The sequence below is a fragment of the Alligator mississippiensis genome, chromosome 1, assembly GCF_030867095.1.
Source record: "Alligator mississippiensis isolate rAllMis1 chromosome 1, rAllMis1, whole genome shotgun sequence".
Lineage (NCBI taxonomy): Eukaryota > Metazoa > Chordata > Crocodylia > Alligatoridae > Alligator > Alligator mississippiensis.
In genome coordinates, this window is record NC_081824.1 from 31705779 (window position 1) to 31723301 (window position 17523).

A 17523-nucleotide genomic window follows, 5' to 3' on the forward strand; every position below is an offset into this window, starting at 1 on the left:
ATCCTATTGTTTGCAGAAACAAACCCTAAGGGGAAATGTTGTAATTCTCATTGTATCACTTAATGTGTTCTCCATTGTTTACTCATAAATAGTCAAAGATTTCTCACAAATTATTAATCATATTAATACAACTTTATAGTTTTCTATAAAGGATGCCAAAGAAAGATCCTATGATGGAAAAGAACACCATGTTTTCTTGCATGTCACCCCCCCCCCCCCCCCCAAATAAAACACGTACCTTAACTTTTGGAGAGCAGAATGTATAGGGGAAAACAGATTATTTTTTTCCAGAGTCATAGTTGATTAGAAACATCAGCTCATTTGCTCTGAGCGAGCCCTACTGCTGATTTCAGGTTTAAGCTATAGTGTTAACTCTCTCGCAGCTGATAAGGAATTCGTAGCAGCTTTTGGCTGACTAGCCAATATAGCTACTACCACTTCATTAGCTGTTGTGAGATGGATGGTTAACACTGGACTTTGCCCATTCTTCTTGCTGTGCCAGAGAAAACTGAGAGCCATTTTTGGCAGCCATGAGAGCACAGTGTCTCCATATTTCTGTTCTTCTACATTTCTGTTCCAGTGCAAAAACAAAAATCAATCTCCCCACTTAAAATAGCACTCCAAAATTGAGATGCATCTTTTTTTTCTGGGGAAAAAAGTGTGCATGTGTTATACAAGTAAATAGTGTTCAATCCATATACAAAAGTTTTTGTTTTTTCTCCTTTTAAAATGGGAAGAGAAATGGGAACACTTAGGAGGTTTGTGAGTATATGTTTAGGGGATTATTTTAACTTTGCATTTACTAATCTAAATGCTTGAAATACTAAATAATGCGTAAATACATATTCACATAATAATGCCCTAAAGCTATAAGTATTCACGTTTTTCCTCCTTTTAAAAATAAATAAGAGAATTTAAAAAAAATGAATAATAGAAAAGTAGGACAGGAAGGGACCTCAGGAGGTCATCTATTCCGATTCCTGGCTCAAGGCAGGCTCATTTCTGTCTAAACATTTCAAAGGGACTGAAGTCTAATTTGCTTTCAAACACTTCCAAGGATGGAGATGGTACAGCTTCTCTAATCTGTTCCAGTACTTAATTGCCCTCATAGTTAGAAAGTTCCTCCTAATATCCAACCTAAGCTTCTTTTGTTGCAATTTAAGACTTATTTCTTGTCCTTTCTATGCCTATGGAGGCTAATCAACCACCATCCTCTGTAATCACTCTTTCAGTATTGCCCCCATCTTCTCTTCACCAAATTTAAAGAATCCCAGTTCTTCTAACCTTTTCTTGTCAGTCACCTTTTTTGTTGCTCCCTGCTGAACTCTTTCTAGTTTGCTCGCATCTTGTTTTGAAGTGTGGTGCTCCAAACTGGACAGTACTCTGGGTATGGCTTTGCTAGTGCTCAGAGTGGAAGTGTCACTTCTCTTGTTAATACAGCCCAGTATGCAATTGGCAGATTTTTGCAGCAAGAACACAGTATTAGTTTATATTCAGCTTGCAGTTCATTTATAATGGCCAGATCTTTTTTCTGCAGTACTACAGCCTAGCCAGTCATGTACTTGTGCAGGTGGTTACTCTGTCCCAGGGATGGGCAATTATTTGGAGTGGAGAGCCATTTACCGAGTTCTGGCAAGCTGTAGAAGGCTGCATGGGTAGCTCCGCCTCTTGACAGGAGCCCTGGCCCCTCATTGCCATCTAGGGATCGGAAGTCCCGCCCCTAACCTCTGACTTTTGCTGACAGAAGTCCCTCCCCTTGCCCCTGTAAGTACTGCTTTGGGGAAGAGGGTTTGCTATCCTAGAACTAGAAAAAACCCCAAATTATGTACTAAAAATTAAATACCCATAATAATATATTTTAATTTAATTGACAAAATTAAATTATTTTTATCTTGATTTGTGTGTGTTTTATGCAATCACTTCTTCATATATAGCATAATAACTCAAAATGCAGTCTTACTCTTGTATAATGTGTGGGGTGTGCAGGGGTGTCGGGGGGGTATGGGTAGCTGGGTATAGGATTTGTGGGGAGCTGTATTTGTGGGATGTGTGGAGGAGGGTGTGGCTGTGGGGTCTACAGGAAAGGTTTTAGGGTATATGGGGTGTGCATGGGAGCCCCCTGTGCGCTTCCCCCTGAGCTAGTCGGCACCCGCCACCTCTGCAATAGCCCAGATCCTGAGCACCCTGGTGCATCTGCTCAGATCCAACTTTGGGGGAGCCTTACTGGGCTTCTGGCGCCCTGTGCTGGGTCCCTGCCAGCTTGTGCTGCCCCCAGCGGCCTTGGCTGTTCCTCCCCGTACTGCCCCCTGGGCTGGCCAGGCCCTTCCCGAACAACCCCCAGATTCCTGGCAACCACAAGACCCCCCAGAACTCAAAAGCAGTTGCAGGCCCAATCCTGGTCATGGTGGAGCCTCATTGCCCATCCTGGGGCCAGGGGGTCAAGTTACCGGTGGACCGCTGAGCCCCTGGTGTGTGGGGAGGCTCAGGCCTTCTCCCCCCCCACCCCCATGAGGTAGCACCGCCCCCCGAGGCCATCCATAGGGGCAGGGGGCAGCCAGGCCCTTGCTGCCCCAAGCTCCACAGCTGCTTTTGAACTGCAGTGGCTCCTGCCACTGCCAGGAGGCTGGGGGCTGGTGCGGAAAGGCCTGTCTAGCACTGGGGAGTGTCCAGGGCTGCTGGGGGGTGGTATGAGCTGGCGAGGACACGGCATAGGGTGCTGAAAGCCCGGGAAGGAGGCACAGAATTTTTTGGTTGCACACCTGAGGCTTGGGACAGCAACAGCCCAGCTACCCCTCCCCACAGGAGGCCCTGGTGGGCGCTGCTGCCCTGGTGGGTAGGCCCAGCCCTCCCCTACAATGCAGGGGCCTGGTAGCCCACCAGCATCTCACCTCTCAGCCCTGGGACAGGTGGGGAGGCTCTGCCAGGAGCAGAATTGGGCCCGTGGCTGCTTTTGTGCTCTTAATCCTGCCACCCTGCTGGTGTGACCCCCGCGTTCTTTCCCAGCTGTTGCTGGCTCCAACACGCCTGGTCACTCCCAGCCCGGCCCCGCCACCCCAACCCCACAGTACAGACTGGGACTAGTGTGCACAGCCCCGACCCCGTGCTTGCACGTCTGAGTGAAAGGATCCTGGCTATCGCTAGCTCTTGTGCGCCCACTCGCTCTTTGCTGTGTGCCCGGCCCGGCCTGGCCCTGAGGACTAGAGCCATCACCTGTGGTCCTCCCTTGCTTCCCTGTCTCTCTGCTCTTACCTGAATTTCCCGTGCTGGTGCAGGCATGAACAGTACCACGGTCCCAGGCCAGAAGCCTCTGTTAGGCAGGGGCTTCCAGCTGGGGGGCCAGGGTTTGGTGGGCCTCGCTGTTCCAGGGTCCTGGCTTCCCCTGGATCTTACTGCCCCTGCTTCCTGTCATCTTTGACAGGAGCCAGGGGCAGGTAAGTACTAATTTTTAATTTATTTAATTTTTTAAGGGGCCCCATGGGCCAGATGCAATGACCTGGTGGGCCGGATTTGGCCTGCAGGCTGTGTTTTGCCCACTCCTGCTCTATCCTAATTGAAGAACTTTGCAGTTGTCCTTATTGAATTTTATTTGATTAATTTTGAACAATTTTTCCAGTTTACCAGGTTCCTCCTGAATCCTAATTCTGTAGTCTCTAGAGTGCCTGCAACTCCCCCTAGTTTAGTATTATCTGCAGATTTGCTGAATGTACACTCAATCCCATCCTACACATCAGTAATGCATGCATTTATTAATACTCCACAAATCTAGAGTCCCCAATTGAGTTTAGGCTCCTGTTGTACTAGGCACTATAGCAAAAAATCATAAAAAGAGGCCAGCTCTTATCTCTGCCCTGAAGAGGTTCACTAAATAGACAGATCAGACTGTCAAAAGATGGAAGGAGAAACATGCAATTTGCACAAGGTCAGCAAAGAATTTTTGTTTTTCCCCAATGCTGTATCCACTAGACAGCACTGCCTCTCTAACAAACACCATGCCTATGTAATATTTCTGTGTTTTGGGTTATAAGTAGAGTGATCATATATCCTGAATTGGCTGGAATAGTCTTGGATTTCATAGGCTGTCCTGGCTGGTTGGTCTAAATTGAAGTAAAAGTCCTGGATTCAGTTGCTGGAGGCAGATGCTGCTGCCATCCACAGTGCCTGGGCTGGCTCCTGTTGAGCAGCAACTGGGGGTGGGGGCAGACTGGGTGGGCACTGCTTCTCCTGCCAGGGGTGGGATCGGCAGCACGGGCAGGGTGAAGGGACTGGGCCTGGGGCTTGGACACCTGCGTGGGGTACGTCAGGATGGCCACCCACTGCAAGCAGCCTCATGCTCTGCTGCTGCTTATGCCTGGGCTATGTGTAGTGGCTCTGGGAGGCTGCCACCGGCAAGAGAGGGGGGCTGCTCCCAGCCAGGTTCAGCTTCTGCGCACAGGGGATGGAGCCTGACCGCTGGTCTCCTTGGCTCCACCATCAGGGTTCCTGGGAGCTTTGGGGTTGGGGGTGTGTGTGTGTGCATATGCCTGTGCATAAGAAGGGGGTGGGGGGAAGGGTGTGTGCACATGCATGTGTGGGGAGTCTGGGGGGAGGGGGGGGTACATGTGCGTGCATGCATGCTGGTGTCCCTGTCCCAGATTTCCTTTACAATAATGTAATTGCCCTAGATATAACTTTAACTGTCAAGATTTCTTTAAACCAAAATACTAAGTAACTTTATATAATCTGCAGAAGAAATATTTTCTGGATTTACCAAGAATGTTATTCTTAACAGGGGACTCAGTTGTTTCTGTAGCATCCAACTAGTAGACTGATTTAGGTTGGTATTGCAATTTTCAAATTTTGGAGCATATCAGGCAAGATTCTGAACTTTTCAGTGTTTGTTTCAAATGAAGTGTGATGCAACTACCTAGACTTCCCTAGATTGTCATCAGGAATGTACTTTTTGTTCTGTAATCTTGAAATTCAAGTTTCCTTTGTGTGTGTGAGCACATGCAAATGCAGATTAACTTCTCTAGTTGTGAGTTGCAGTCAACAGAACCCATCTAGGTTCAGTGAGTGAGACTCTATTATGTGGCACTCCTTACAAGCCTCTCACTTCAGTATCCTTTTACCACTTTGTGAAGGTGTCCTCTGTGTGCCTGTTTGAGGCCTGGGTTGCCTTGCTCTTCTACCCTCCCTCCTTTCTGGTTAGCTATGAAATGTGAGGCCAAAAGGACAGGATGGGAATTTTTCCTTGGCCCATCGATGATATCCTAACTACCTGAAGCAACTGCTTGTTTCATGCTACACAATTTCCCTACTTCTGTGGGCTGAGCTTGTATACCCTGTAACATTCCCAGCTGCTTGTGTGGAGTAGGGTGAGGTTCAGATTTGATTGCTAGTCTTGATCTCCTGTATAACTGCAGATTTAGCTGCCATTTAGATAACATTATACAGTCTTAGGACCTCCTGCATGTAAAATCCTCCTCTCTTTCGGAGCTCATGGAAAAAGGACAAAAAAGGTGCATTTCATATTTCATTTTAATGTTTTGTTTATAACAGACTTCACCTATAGTAAATCCTAAAGAGAATAAGTTTGTAGTAAATAACTGGAAATTTAAATTGGTATTTGAACATCGCTTCAGCAGGGCAAGAGTGAAAACTTAATCCAAGGATGTGACCATGGTCCATTACTAGCGGTGCTGTTCAAAATCCAGGAGCATTTTATAAATACAGAAAGTCATTTTGTGTACAGTGGTCACTGGAGATTGAATTCTTTTCCTTGGAGAGACTACAAAATATTTCTTTCAGCAGAGCCACAACTTTGAAGTTTGGCACTCCTAGGTATTTAAACATCTTAGGTATATTATTATATTAGTTTAAGGAGTTGAGAAGGTATAATGACAAAATGCATCAATATAGCTTTTGTAAATAAAACCCAAACGTGAGATTTTAATTTTCTTTTGATGCTTTACTATTGGGGTAACTACTAGATTACATACAGGTATTTATTTCTACTGGCAGAAATTTCTTCTCATAGAAAAATAGTCCAGTTGCTGGACTGTGCAGGTGTTCCTCTAGCTTGATGGCTGGAGAGCTTCAAAAGGCTGGCTTTCTGGCCATTGGGGCACTAGAAGGCTGCTTGCTGGGTCACCCTTACCTTTAGTGAAGCCCATTAATTGACAGCCTGTCTTCTCCTGTGCCTTGGAAGGGGGTGGGCAGTCAAGCAGCTGTTGGCACAGGCAGTCCTAAGAGGGTTCTAGCCCTGGGAAATGATCTCCTCCCCCTGCCCCAGTCAGTTGATTATTGACAGGAGGGTGGGGGGCATTCTCCTGTGGTGAGAACCCTCATGATTCTTCCCTGCGAGAGAATGAGCCCACTCCTGGGCTGATTTCGGAGGAGGGCAGGGACAGGGAGGGAGCACTTAGCTGCCATGGCAAGTCTCTGGGGGAGCCTTGCCATAGGGGCACAGCAGCCTGCTTCATCCCTTTTGGTTCTGGGTCACGGAGGGGAAACTGATGGAGCTGGGAGCCAGGCTTGGGGAGAGCTTCTGCATGCCAGGTTTTTGGCCCCTCGAATTTCTAAGGTGCTGCCCCTGCTGTTCAGCTGAGCAGTAGGGGTAAGGGGTAAAAAGAAGCTGGAGGGGTTGGGAGGCAGGCTTGGAGGCTTTTCCTAAGCCCAGTGAAAATGGAAATGGAGGCATCAGGAGGTGAGGGACAGGCCTGGCGGGAAGCAGAGTGGGAAAGCAGGATGTAGCAGCACAGGTAAAAGTGCAGAGGTACCTGGGGAGTCAGATGTCCGGCAGGCCACAGTGTGCCAGAATTCCACTGTGTATATTGAGTCCACGAGTTTCTGCACCTACTACTTAAGAGGCTGAAGAAGTGCAGTTTATAGGCTCAGCTCTGAAAAGTGGTTTGTATATTCAAACAAGCACCTAACCTCATCATCAGAACTGAAGCCAACTTCCTGCAGCTCAAAACACAAAACCTGCCAATGATCTCCAGTACCCCCACAAACTGCACACCAGAATCTATCAAAAAGAACAATACCCAACTACCTGTGGGGGCACATTCCTCACCCAAAAAACCCACTCTGCCTCCAGTCTCTCAGGCCTCATCCTGAGAAGGGAACAAATCACAAACCACTTTTCACAGCCAGGATTATGAACTTTATTTCATCAGCCCCCTAGGTGGTAGGTACAGAAACTCATGGACTCAATATACACAGTGGAATTCTGACACACTGCAACCTGCTGGACATCTGAGTCTCCAGGCACCTCTGCACTTTTACTTTCCCACCACCAGGCCTGTCCCTCACCCTCTGACATCTCCATTTCCATTTTACTGACTGGCTTTCTTGCCTGCATTGTGTGCCAGGCCAGCCTCTGGCTTCTCTACTATTCCTTCCATCCAGGACCAGGAGACGCACCAACTACAGGTACTTCCTCAGCCTGACAAAGGGTTTTTCAACGCAAAGCTGGCATCCTGTGGGGCTGTGCCACCCCGGAGCTCGTGGGGCTGCTCTTCTTTGAAGTCTGAGAGGAGAGGAGAGTCTTAGCTCTTTTGTCCCCTCCCTCCCACATCACCCTCTGCTAACCAGTGCCTGGCAGCATGGGGATGCAGCTCGGCAGAGCCCGACGAGGTTTAATGTGACACTTGTAGTAGTACATCGCCCTTTTTCCTTTTGGCCCAGATCAAGCCTAGTGCCTGTTCTTAACCTGGCAGGGGAGATACCATGCATCAGTGTCCATGAAGGCAGTTCTCCTGAACTGCTCTCCCCTACCTTGGGGGTCTTTAAGAGAAGGCTGGATAGGCATGTGGCTGGGGTCATCTGACTCCAGCACACTTTCCTGCCCAGGCAGGGGGTCCGACTCAATGATCTGCTGAGGTCCCTTCTGATCCTAGCATCTATGAATCCCAGGCAGTTAAACTGTACTCACCGGGAGCTTCACAACTGCACTGCCATCAGCAAGCCTCAGGCCTGTCAAAGACATGACAAGTCTGGGCTTTCCCCAGCCAGGACGGTGTGCATGTATGCGTTAGCTGGAGATTATGGCGCCTTGTAACAGGTTGCCTTCCCTAGCGCCATCTTCCCTGTTATCCACACTGTATGTGGGGTGCCCTTGGAGTCCCCTTTATGGTTTCTTGTGTCCCGTACTTTACTTGCCGGCCATGTCTTGATGGAAAATTAGCATACTGATGTTCTTGTAAGCAGGAGACTGCCTTTTACATTTCGTATGTTGGGGCCTTCTGCCACCACAGGCCTTGACCCCTGCCTTTCTCTAGGTAGGCCTCCCTGTCTAAAACCACCAAACAGGGTTCGACTCCAAGGCTCTAGCCTTTCTTTTTTTCTCTCTTGTCTTGAGGCTTGTGACCTTCCTTTCTGCTCCAGTTCAGAGTCCAGCCTCCCTGGCCCAGAGGCCCGGCCACTGGCCCTACAGCCGGGGGTGGGTCGCAAGTTCAAGGCCGGGGAACGGCCTCGAACCTACGCTGTCCCAGTCCCAAAAAAAAACGCACCTCGGGTGCACCAGAACACCCTGGCCTATTAGGATCGCGCCCTCAGGCACCGGGGTCTGTACACCCTAAAATCCTGTGCCCACACTGGTGCTGGGGCCTATGTACCCTGAATACTGCGCCTTCTCTGGCACCAGGGTCAGTGCATCCCAAATCCTGCACCCACATTGGCACCGGGTCCCCATGCTGCATTGGGGTTCCAATGAGGCCACCTCCTTCCCCAGTAGCTGTGCCCAAACCACCGGAGTTATTCAGTAACAAAAAAAAATATGAACAGCCCTGTCCGTGGGCAATAACTGCCACCAAAAGCAATGTGATTAAGGAAGGCAGCACGCCAGCTTACATTTATGCAGGGGTTTATGCTTCTGCTCTCCACCGTCGGCTACAGTCCTCCTGGGGTTTCATAGTTAGTAGGGTCAGAAGGGACCTGAGCAGATCATCAAGTCCGACCCCCTGCCACGGAAGGAAAAAGTACTGGGGTCAAATGACCCCAGCAAGATGTTTATCTAACCTCCTGTTAAAGACCCCCAGGGTAGGGGCCAGCACCACTTTGCTTGGAAGTTGGTTACAGATCCTAGCCGCCCTGACAGTGAAATAGTGCCTCCCGATGTCTAGTCTGAATCTACCCTCTGCCAGCTTGTGACCGTTATTTCTAGTCACTTCTGGTAGTGCTCGGGGGAAACAGGGACTCCCCCAATGCCTGCTGGTCCCATCTGACTAGTTTGTAACAGGCCACTAGATCCCCCCTCAGCCTTCTCTTGTGGAGGCTGAACAGGTTCAAGTCCCTTAGCCTCTCCTCGTAGGGCCTGCCCTGCTGGCCCCGATCATGCGAGTGGCCCTCATCTGGACCCTCTCCAAGTTGTCCACATCCCTCCTGAAGTGCGGTGCCCAGAACTGAACGCAGTACTCCAACCGTGGCCTGACGAGTGTCGCATAGAGGGGGAGGATCACCTCCTTGGACCTGCTTGAGATGCATCTGTGAATACATGACAAGGTGCGGTTAGCCTTCCTGACCACGTCCCCACACTGTCGGCCCATGTTCATTTTGGCATCAATAATGACTCCAAGTTCCTTTTCTGCCTCTGCTCTGATGAGAAGGGAGTTCCCCAGCCTGTAGGTATGCTGCTGGTCCTTCCTCCCCAGGTGCAGCACCTTGCACTTGTCAGTGTTGAAACCCATCCTGTTCTCATCCAACCACCCCTGTAACCTGTCTAGGTCTGATTGCAGCCTATTCCTCTCTTCTAATGTGCCCACATCTTAGTGTTGTCAGCAAATTTGAACAGGTTGCTTTTTACCCCCTCGTCCAAGTTATTGATAAACATGCTGAACTGTGCGGGTCCGAGGACTGAGCCCTGGGAGACCCCACTGCCCACATCCCTCCAGGTCTCATGGATGGCCTTCTGTTGCTCCACCAGCCTTTCGAGCATCAGGTATGTGGAGTTCCACCAAGTCTCCACATGCTGCATGATTTTGTGCTGTGGGATGTTTAGCTCTGCTTATTTCTCCTGCCGCATCTTGCCCTCCTTGATACTGCAGTGGAAGTAGCCCACCACCTTCCTGCATTTTGAAATCAGCTGGCTTGATTGTAAATCAGTTGGTAGAGGTAGTGGTGGCGGTGTCATCACCAGCAGCCCTGTCCCCCTCCAAGGCATCCCTAACTGAGGTGCAGCCTGTATGCTACACAGTGGATGCCAACAAAGTTGGCATTACAGACAGCCTTGACCATATTGGCCCTGTTGGTGATCCATGGGTGAGCTTGGCCTGCCCAACAAGCCACTGCTGCACCATGCGGTTCGTGGCCCCCATGATCTTCCTTGCTGTGTGGGACTCATCCAGCACCTCGGCTTGGAGGAGAGGCCACCAACGGCCTGACGGATCGCACCAGTGCCCTGTGAGGGAGAGGTAGGCGTGATCTCCACCCCGGCTGCTCCAGATGTCTGAGGTGAAGTGCAAGGCTACCTGCGGCTCTACCTTGCGCAGCTCCTCCCTCAAGTACTCTCTGTATGCTTGATACAGAGAGGGCACCACTGTCCTGCTGAAGTTGTACATGTGGGCACTTGGTAAGATGGGGCCACAAGCGCCACGAGCTGCCTGAACCCTGGCCACTCAACTAGGGAGAAGGGCTGGCTATCTAGAGCAAGCATGTCCGTAATGGTCTGGGTGATCTCGCTTGCCTTGGGAATGCACTGCATTCTCTCTGCAGCTTTCCCTTAATGCTCCAGGGTACCCTGCCTCTGTTTTGTGGGGATGGGGGCTTTGGAGCGAGTGGGGGACTTCTCTTTGGGCATGCTTTCACTGGTGCCAAGCTGAGCAGGAAGAAGAGCAAGTGGGGGTGGTGCCTCCTGAGATGCAGCAGCATCGCTGTGGTGGGTGAAGTGTTTTACCTCCTTGCCCCGGCTGATCTGCCTTTGGCAGTGCTGGAAGATGGCAAACCTGGGATCATCTGCCAACTCAAAATGCTCCCACATTACGTTACTCGCGTGCTTCTGGGTTGAGGGTGGGGATGCTGCCTTATCCCTCTCCTCAGCAGGCTGAGGCACAACAGCAGGAGGAGCTGCCTCAGCTGAGCCACTTGCCTGAGCCTCCACAACCTCAGCCTCCTTCGAGGTGCTGCTTTCTGGAGAAGGGAGACCTGGGTCTAGGTTATCTTTGAGTGTGGAGCACAAACTCTGATTTCCTCCTTGGTCCCCAGGATTGCTTGAGCCAGGGCTCTCAGGTCCCCTGGTTCCAGCTCCAGCTCCTCCTCTGGCAGTGGGAGGCTCACTCTGGGAGATGACATTGAGGTGGAGGAGATGGTGATTCTGCTGCTGGTGCCTATTTCTGGAGTTGGAGGTGGTGCAGGGACCTCAGGTACTGCTCCAACCTCCTTGCTTCCACTGGTGGCAGAAGCCTCATTGCTGCTTGGGAAGAGGATGCATCTGTTTGTGGGGGAACTTGCAGCTCTAGATTCATAGATTCATAGATGTTAGGGTCGGAAGGGACCTCAATAGATCATCAAGTCCGACCCCCTGCATAAGCAGGAAAGAGTGCTGGGTCTAGATGACCCCAGCTAGATACTCGTCTAACCTCCTCTTGAAGACCCCCAGGGTAGGGGAGAGCACCACCTCCCTTGGGAGCCCGTTCCAGACCTTGGCCACTCGAACTGTGAAGAAGTTCTTCCTAATGTCCAGTCTAAATCTGCTCTCTGCTAGCTTGTGGCCATTGTTTCTTGTAACCCCCGGGGGCGCCTTGGTGAATAAATCCTCACCAATTCCCTTCTGTGCCCCCGTGATGAACTTATAGGCAGCCACAAGGTCGCCTCTCAACCTTCTCTTGCAGAGGCTGAAAAGGTCCAGTTTCTCTAGTCTCTCCTCGTAGGGCTTGGTCTGCAGGCCCTTGACCATACGAGTGGCCCTTCTCTGTACCCTCTCCAGGTTATCCTCATCCTTCTTGAAGTGTGGCGCCCAGAATTGCACGCAGTACTCCAACTGCGGTCTGACCAGCGCCCTATAGAGGGGAAGTATCACCTCCCTGGACCTATTTGTCATGCATCTGCTGATGCACGATAAAGTGCCATTGGCTTTTCTGATGGCTTCGTCACACTGCCGGCTCATGCTCATCTTGGAGTCCACTAGGACTCCAAGATCCCTTTCCACCTCTGTGCCACCCAGCAGGTCATTCCCTAGGCCGTAGGTGTGCTGGACATTTTTCCTCCCTAGGTGCAGCACTTTGCATTTCTCCTTGTTGAACTGCATCCTGTTGTTTTCTGCCCACTTGTGCAACCTGTCCAGGTCTGCCTGCAGCTGTTCCCTGCCCTCCAGCGTGTCCACTTCTCCCCATAGCTTTGTGTCGTCTGCAAACTTGGACAGAGTACATTTCACTCCCTCGTCCAAGTCGCCGATGAAGACATTAAAGAGTATTGGTCCAAGGACCGAACCCTGCGGGACCCCACTGCCCACACCCTTCCAGGTCGAGACCGACCCATCCACCACGACTCTTTGGGTGCAACCCTCTAGCCAATTTGCCACCCACCGGACTGTGCAGTCATCCACATCACAGCCTCTTAACTTGTTCACCAGTATGGGGTGGGATACCGTATCGAAGGCCTTCCTGAAGTCTAAGTATACGACATCCACCCCTCCTCCTGTGTCCAGGCGTTTCGTAACCTGGTCATAGAAAGAGACTAGGTTGGTCAGGCACGATCTGCCCGCCACAAACCCATGCTGGTTTCCCCTCAGCATAATTTGCCCTGCCGGGCTCTCACAAATGTGAGCCTTGATAATTTTTTCAAAGACTTTACCAAGGATGGAGGTGAGACTGACCGGCCTATAGTTGCCCGGGTCCTCCTTCCTCCCCTTTTTGAAAATGGGGACCACGTTAGCCCTTTTCCAGTCCTCCGGGACTTGGCCCGTGCACCACGAGCATTTGAATATTCCCGCCAGTGGCTCTGCAATGAAAGGTCTCCCTCTACCCCCTCTCCCTCCCCTGCCAGAAGACCTGGCACCTGCCTTTCCAGGACGCTTCATATTAATGTTTCCTGTGCTGGAAAAGGTGTGTGTGTGTTGTGTTCTTCTTTGATCTGGTCTTGTTCTGAATCCGAATGTGTGGAGGGCTGTCAGTGACAAGTTCTTTTGTCCGTGAGTGCTGTGTGATTTGTTGGCTGTGGTAATATGTATATGGCGTGTTGTGTTCTTTGATCTGGTCTGAATCTGAATGTGTGGCTAGCTGACATTCTTTTGTTCTTCTGTGTTGTCTCTAGTCTGTATGTAAACTATTAAAACTACCTATAACTAATACAATAACTATACAATATTTTCTATGAATATCTGATTTTTCTTCTTCTATGTGTATGTGAATGTGTGTGCAATATGTGCTTCCCTGCACAGTGATGGATCACACTGCTAGGGAAAACACTGAGCTTTCTTTTTTTAAAGGATTGCAAAAAAAAAAAAGAAAAGAGAACAAATATACATTGAAAGAAATGAATTGGATAAGTATTAAGTAAAGAGTTAAACTATATCCTATCCAATTCTTTCTAAGAACAAAAAGGAGCAGGCAACTGACTAACTAGGAAGCAAGCCAGGCAGTTCAGTCCCTTTCTGACACTGTTGCTCACTCAGAACCGGCTCACAAAAGGCACTGCAAGCCTGTAGACAGAGGCGTTTATGCTGTTTCTAGGTCTCTCCCCCCAGACATTATGCTTGGAAGCACAGTCAGAGAGAAATGGCACTCACTGGCCAGCTAGAGATATCAGTCCTTCCCCCCTGCCCCGCACCCCCCCGCTTCCCCTTCTTCTTCTAAGTTTCTGTTTCCCCATAAAGACCGCCTTCTGAATCTGTGAATTGCTGAATCTCTTCTGGATCTTTTCCAAATCAGTCCGGAGGCTCTGAATCAATTTGGAAAGTTTTAAGCTTCAAGCGATTTGATTTGGAGATTTGACCTCCGAATTGAACCGAATTTTCTCTGAATTGAATCATGAACCAAAGCTTCGCACAGCCTTACTGGCAAGGGGAAATGAGCAAGGAACTCAGGTGTGGGAAGTAGCTGGGGCTGCTTCTGTCCTCCCATCTATGGGTGTGGGGAAAAAAGCTGCCCTTCCCCATGCCTTCTTCAGACTAGTGACCCCAGACTTGGGAAGGCATGGGTGCCTTTTCTCTAGTTTCACTATTCCTAGTCCCCAGGAGGAGTTAAGCCAGGGGAAAATGTGCAGAGGTTCAGTCTCAATCTGGGAGTAATTTACCCTGTTTTTTCAAGGTTATTTTTTTCCCCCAGAGTGGCCACTTCTGCTCCAGGACACAACTTAAAGGTCTGCTTGCTTTTGTTTTCTATTAGAGAATAGTGATTTTCCTGATAGAAACTTGAACATCTGTACATAACTTTATACTGCTTCTAACACCAGTGTGCATGGGGAAAGCTGCTCCTGGAGCTGGTCTTCCCCAGCATAGTCAGTGTTGCTTTGTACTCTGAGCTTTGTTATTCTGTAAAGTAATTAGGAACAGCATCTGCAAGATTTAAGGGGTCTTGTTTAGGCTTTTTGTTAGAGGTAAACATTTCTAATAACTCTGAAGCATATGCTTGAATTGTTTGTTCTTACTAGAACGTATTTTCAAATTGTCCCAGAGCATAGTGCCTCTCTCTGCTTTCCTCAGTATCCAAAGTTTAAATAGTGTTAAGTACAACATTATCAACCTCTTACTATGCTTCCTGGCATGATAGTGATCCCATATGATCATCTGATCTCTTTTGGGCTTCCTTGACAGTGTTGTGCAGTCTGGATTCTAGGGCTTCAGATACCATAGTAAGAATTGTATTTATTAAGAAGGAGAAAACCTTGAGTACCATTTTATATCTGATAGAAGCTTGTTAGATGTTGTTAATTCATATAAGCTACATTAGGTGAGAACTTTGAGTATCTAATTAAGATTAATCTTACAGTTTTATGCTTTGCTATATTTAAGTGAAAAGCTGAATAGCGTTTTTGAGAGAAACTGGAGTACAGCCTAATTTTTGGGTTGATAACTGTACTGATGGGGATTGTTGGTGGCCCTTGCATGGATGAGTGAGGCTTGAAACGGGTATCCTTTTATAAGGAAAATGAATACCAAACTCATTTAGAAGTGGTAAAAGTATAAGTGGCTCAGCAAGGTAATATTGTATTTTCCTGTGCCTTTAAAACTCTTCTGTTTTATTGGATGGCTGTACTAATACTTCATAGCACATGTCGCCACTCTGCCTCCCCTCAAGTGCTTCTTTATAAAAGAGAAGCCTTTAGTCACTGCTGGAAAAGAGCTACAAAAGTGTTTTTTGCACAGGTGACGTAATCAGAGAACTTTTCTCCCCCCAAGGTTTGTAAGTAACTATTTTTTCCATATTTGCTCATTTTACAGTCGGTAAATAAGCTGCCTGTACCTGTAGGGAAACAAGAGTTTATCAGCAGTCAAACTTTCTGGGTTCAAGCTTGCTTTACTAAAGTCAGCGGGAGTTTTGGCATTAAGCTCAGAGGGACTAGGGACAGGTACAGGAGCACTTCTCAAGTCACAAATGGATAAAACCTTTGCTTATATCTTTAACATTGATCCACTTGGTTTGGCTTCTTCTTGGAAGAAACCTGTTTTTCACATTAAACTTTAAACTAGTGATTCTCAGTCTTTTTTGGACTCAAAACTCCCGTTGGTGTCAGCTCTTAGCTTTCAATTATTTTTCACTATGGAAAAGTAATAGAGTGATACTGCTTTTTGGAAAGAACTCAAAACAGCCACAATGGCCGCATCCAGACAAGTGTGGCTCATTGTGGTATGTGGTGCTACAGCCATGCCTATGGCACCACATACCACACATTTAGCTGTTCTCTGCACTGCAGGGTAGTAGTGTATATGTGTGTGTTGCAGGGGTTGACCCTGGGAAATCCCAGGGTCAAAAAACTTGTGCAAAAAAAAAAAAGGTGGAGTGTTCTCCAGTTTACAGAAGGACACGGAGAGAAATTCTAAAAGTCATTGCCTAAAGCTACAATATTGCAAAAACCTTGTTCATCTATTTAAACTTGCTCATTTAGTGAGATAATTGAGGTACTTTATTAAACATTTGATTGACAAATTAGTTGGATCAATTTGCAGGTCAGGATTTTGGTGCCCTGGAGCAGTCCTACTGCCTGCCATAAGGACCAGTGTTGATTCTGATTCTGTTCTTCCTCTTGCAACTAGATTTCTTTGTCCTCCAGACTTTTGCAACATGATGGCTCCTTAAAAAGAAAACAACAAATGGACTCTTTGATCTCTGTTCAACTGTTTATTATTCTTACTGTAACGGTAACCCTTTCCTCCCGTGCTAGCGGCTTTAGATAAAATTGAACAGGCAATATTTTCATTCTACACTTGGATGGTATATATGCTCTTGATATAATTTTTGTAATTGAATTTTGCAGATTGGTAATGACCCTTTTATAAAGATGTCCTGCTTTAGGATTCTGTTCCCCTTGCAGTTAGCTAAATCTAATATACCACCTATCAGGTGCTACTGACTGGTCTTCAAACTCTTCCTTATCATTAACAGGGTTACAGGAAAAACAGAAATGTATTTGGAATGAAATGAGAGTGCTTATCCTTCCCCAGATCATAGTGAGGATGGAATACGAAGCTTACCCTCATATCCTGAATCATGGTGAGACGCCATGTGTCATAATTGAACACTTTCAAATCAACAGGCAGTGTGATGCCTTATAAGATGCAGGTTTCTTTAAGGTACTAAGTGTGGAAGGGTATGAACCTCTAATGTTAATTTTTAATGCATCCTAAAGGCCTAGAGAAACTTTAAAATATTAAAGGGCTGCCAGTCCAATTCTGATATCAGTTGGTAAAAAGGGTAAACTAGGAATTTGTACATTCGTTAACTGAACTTCAGTACTGGGTAAAGTATAGAATAATTCATTAATTAAATAATCAATTCACAAAGTAATTGGAGGCTAAAGCTAAAGCCCTACTAACTGAAGTTAACTGTATGGTAGGAAGGTCTTCCTGAACAAACTGGTTCATTGGGGATTTTATTTATTTATTTATTTAAACCTGCTTAGAATGCTTGGGCAAAAATTAAATGCGACTTTGTTGTTAGAAATACATTTTAAATTAATTCTTTAAAATTATTTTAGTGTATTTTTAAATTATGGCAAACATGATTGTTTTGTGCCTTATTCAAACAGATGTAAATAAAGTTAGTTGTTAATCCTTAAAAGTCAAAACAGTGAACTTCTTCAATTTATTAGGTAAGTAATGGGAACAAAAATCTGCTAAAATGCTAAACCAGGTGGTTTTTAGAGAGAAAACAGTTTCTTGATCTCTGATTTATGCAGTTAGTTCAGTTCAACGACTAGATCTTTAAAGTTGAGAAACCAATTGGTACGTTGAAAAATGTAGGAAAGCTTATTTTCCTCTTTTTCAATATTTAAGTAAAAGCTAGGTTGGAAAGGGTCAGCTTTGAAAGGTCTGAAGTCTTGGTGACCAGAAACAGTCAGTACAATTTTATTAGTATAGGGAATAAGCAGTTTTAAATGCAAAATAGGATC

The 17523-nt window shown here is 47.4% G+C and overlaps 1 protein-coding gene and 1 long non-coding RNA gene across 4 annotated transcripts in view; one reads left to right on the plus strand and one right to left on the minus strand.

Annotated features, from left to right (window-relative positions):
* The window catches only part of LOC109284388 (uncharacterized), a 35847-nt gene extending 35355 nt beyond the window's left edge, over nt 1-492 (minus strand). For both annotated transcript variants that reach the window (XR_002091834.2, XR_002091833.2), the window contains exon 1: nt 239-492. This is a non-coding gene — a long non-coding RNA (uncharacterized LOC109284388). The remainder of the gene's footprint in view (nt 1-238) is intronic.
* Nucleotides 1-17523, plus strand: part of MBOAT2 (membrane bound O-acyltransferase domain containing 2) — a 229023-nt gene that overhangs the window by 47977 nt on the left and 163523 nt on the right. The gene's annotated exons all lie outside the window — the stretch shown is intronic.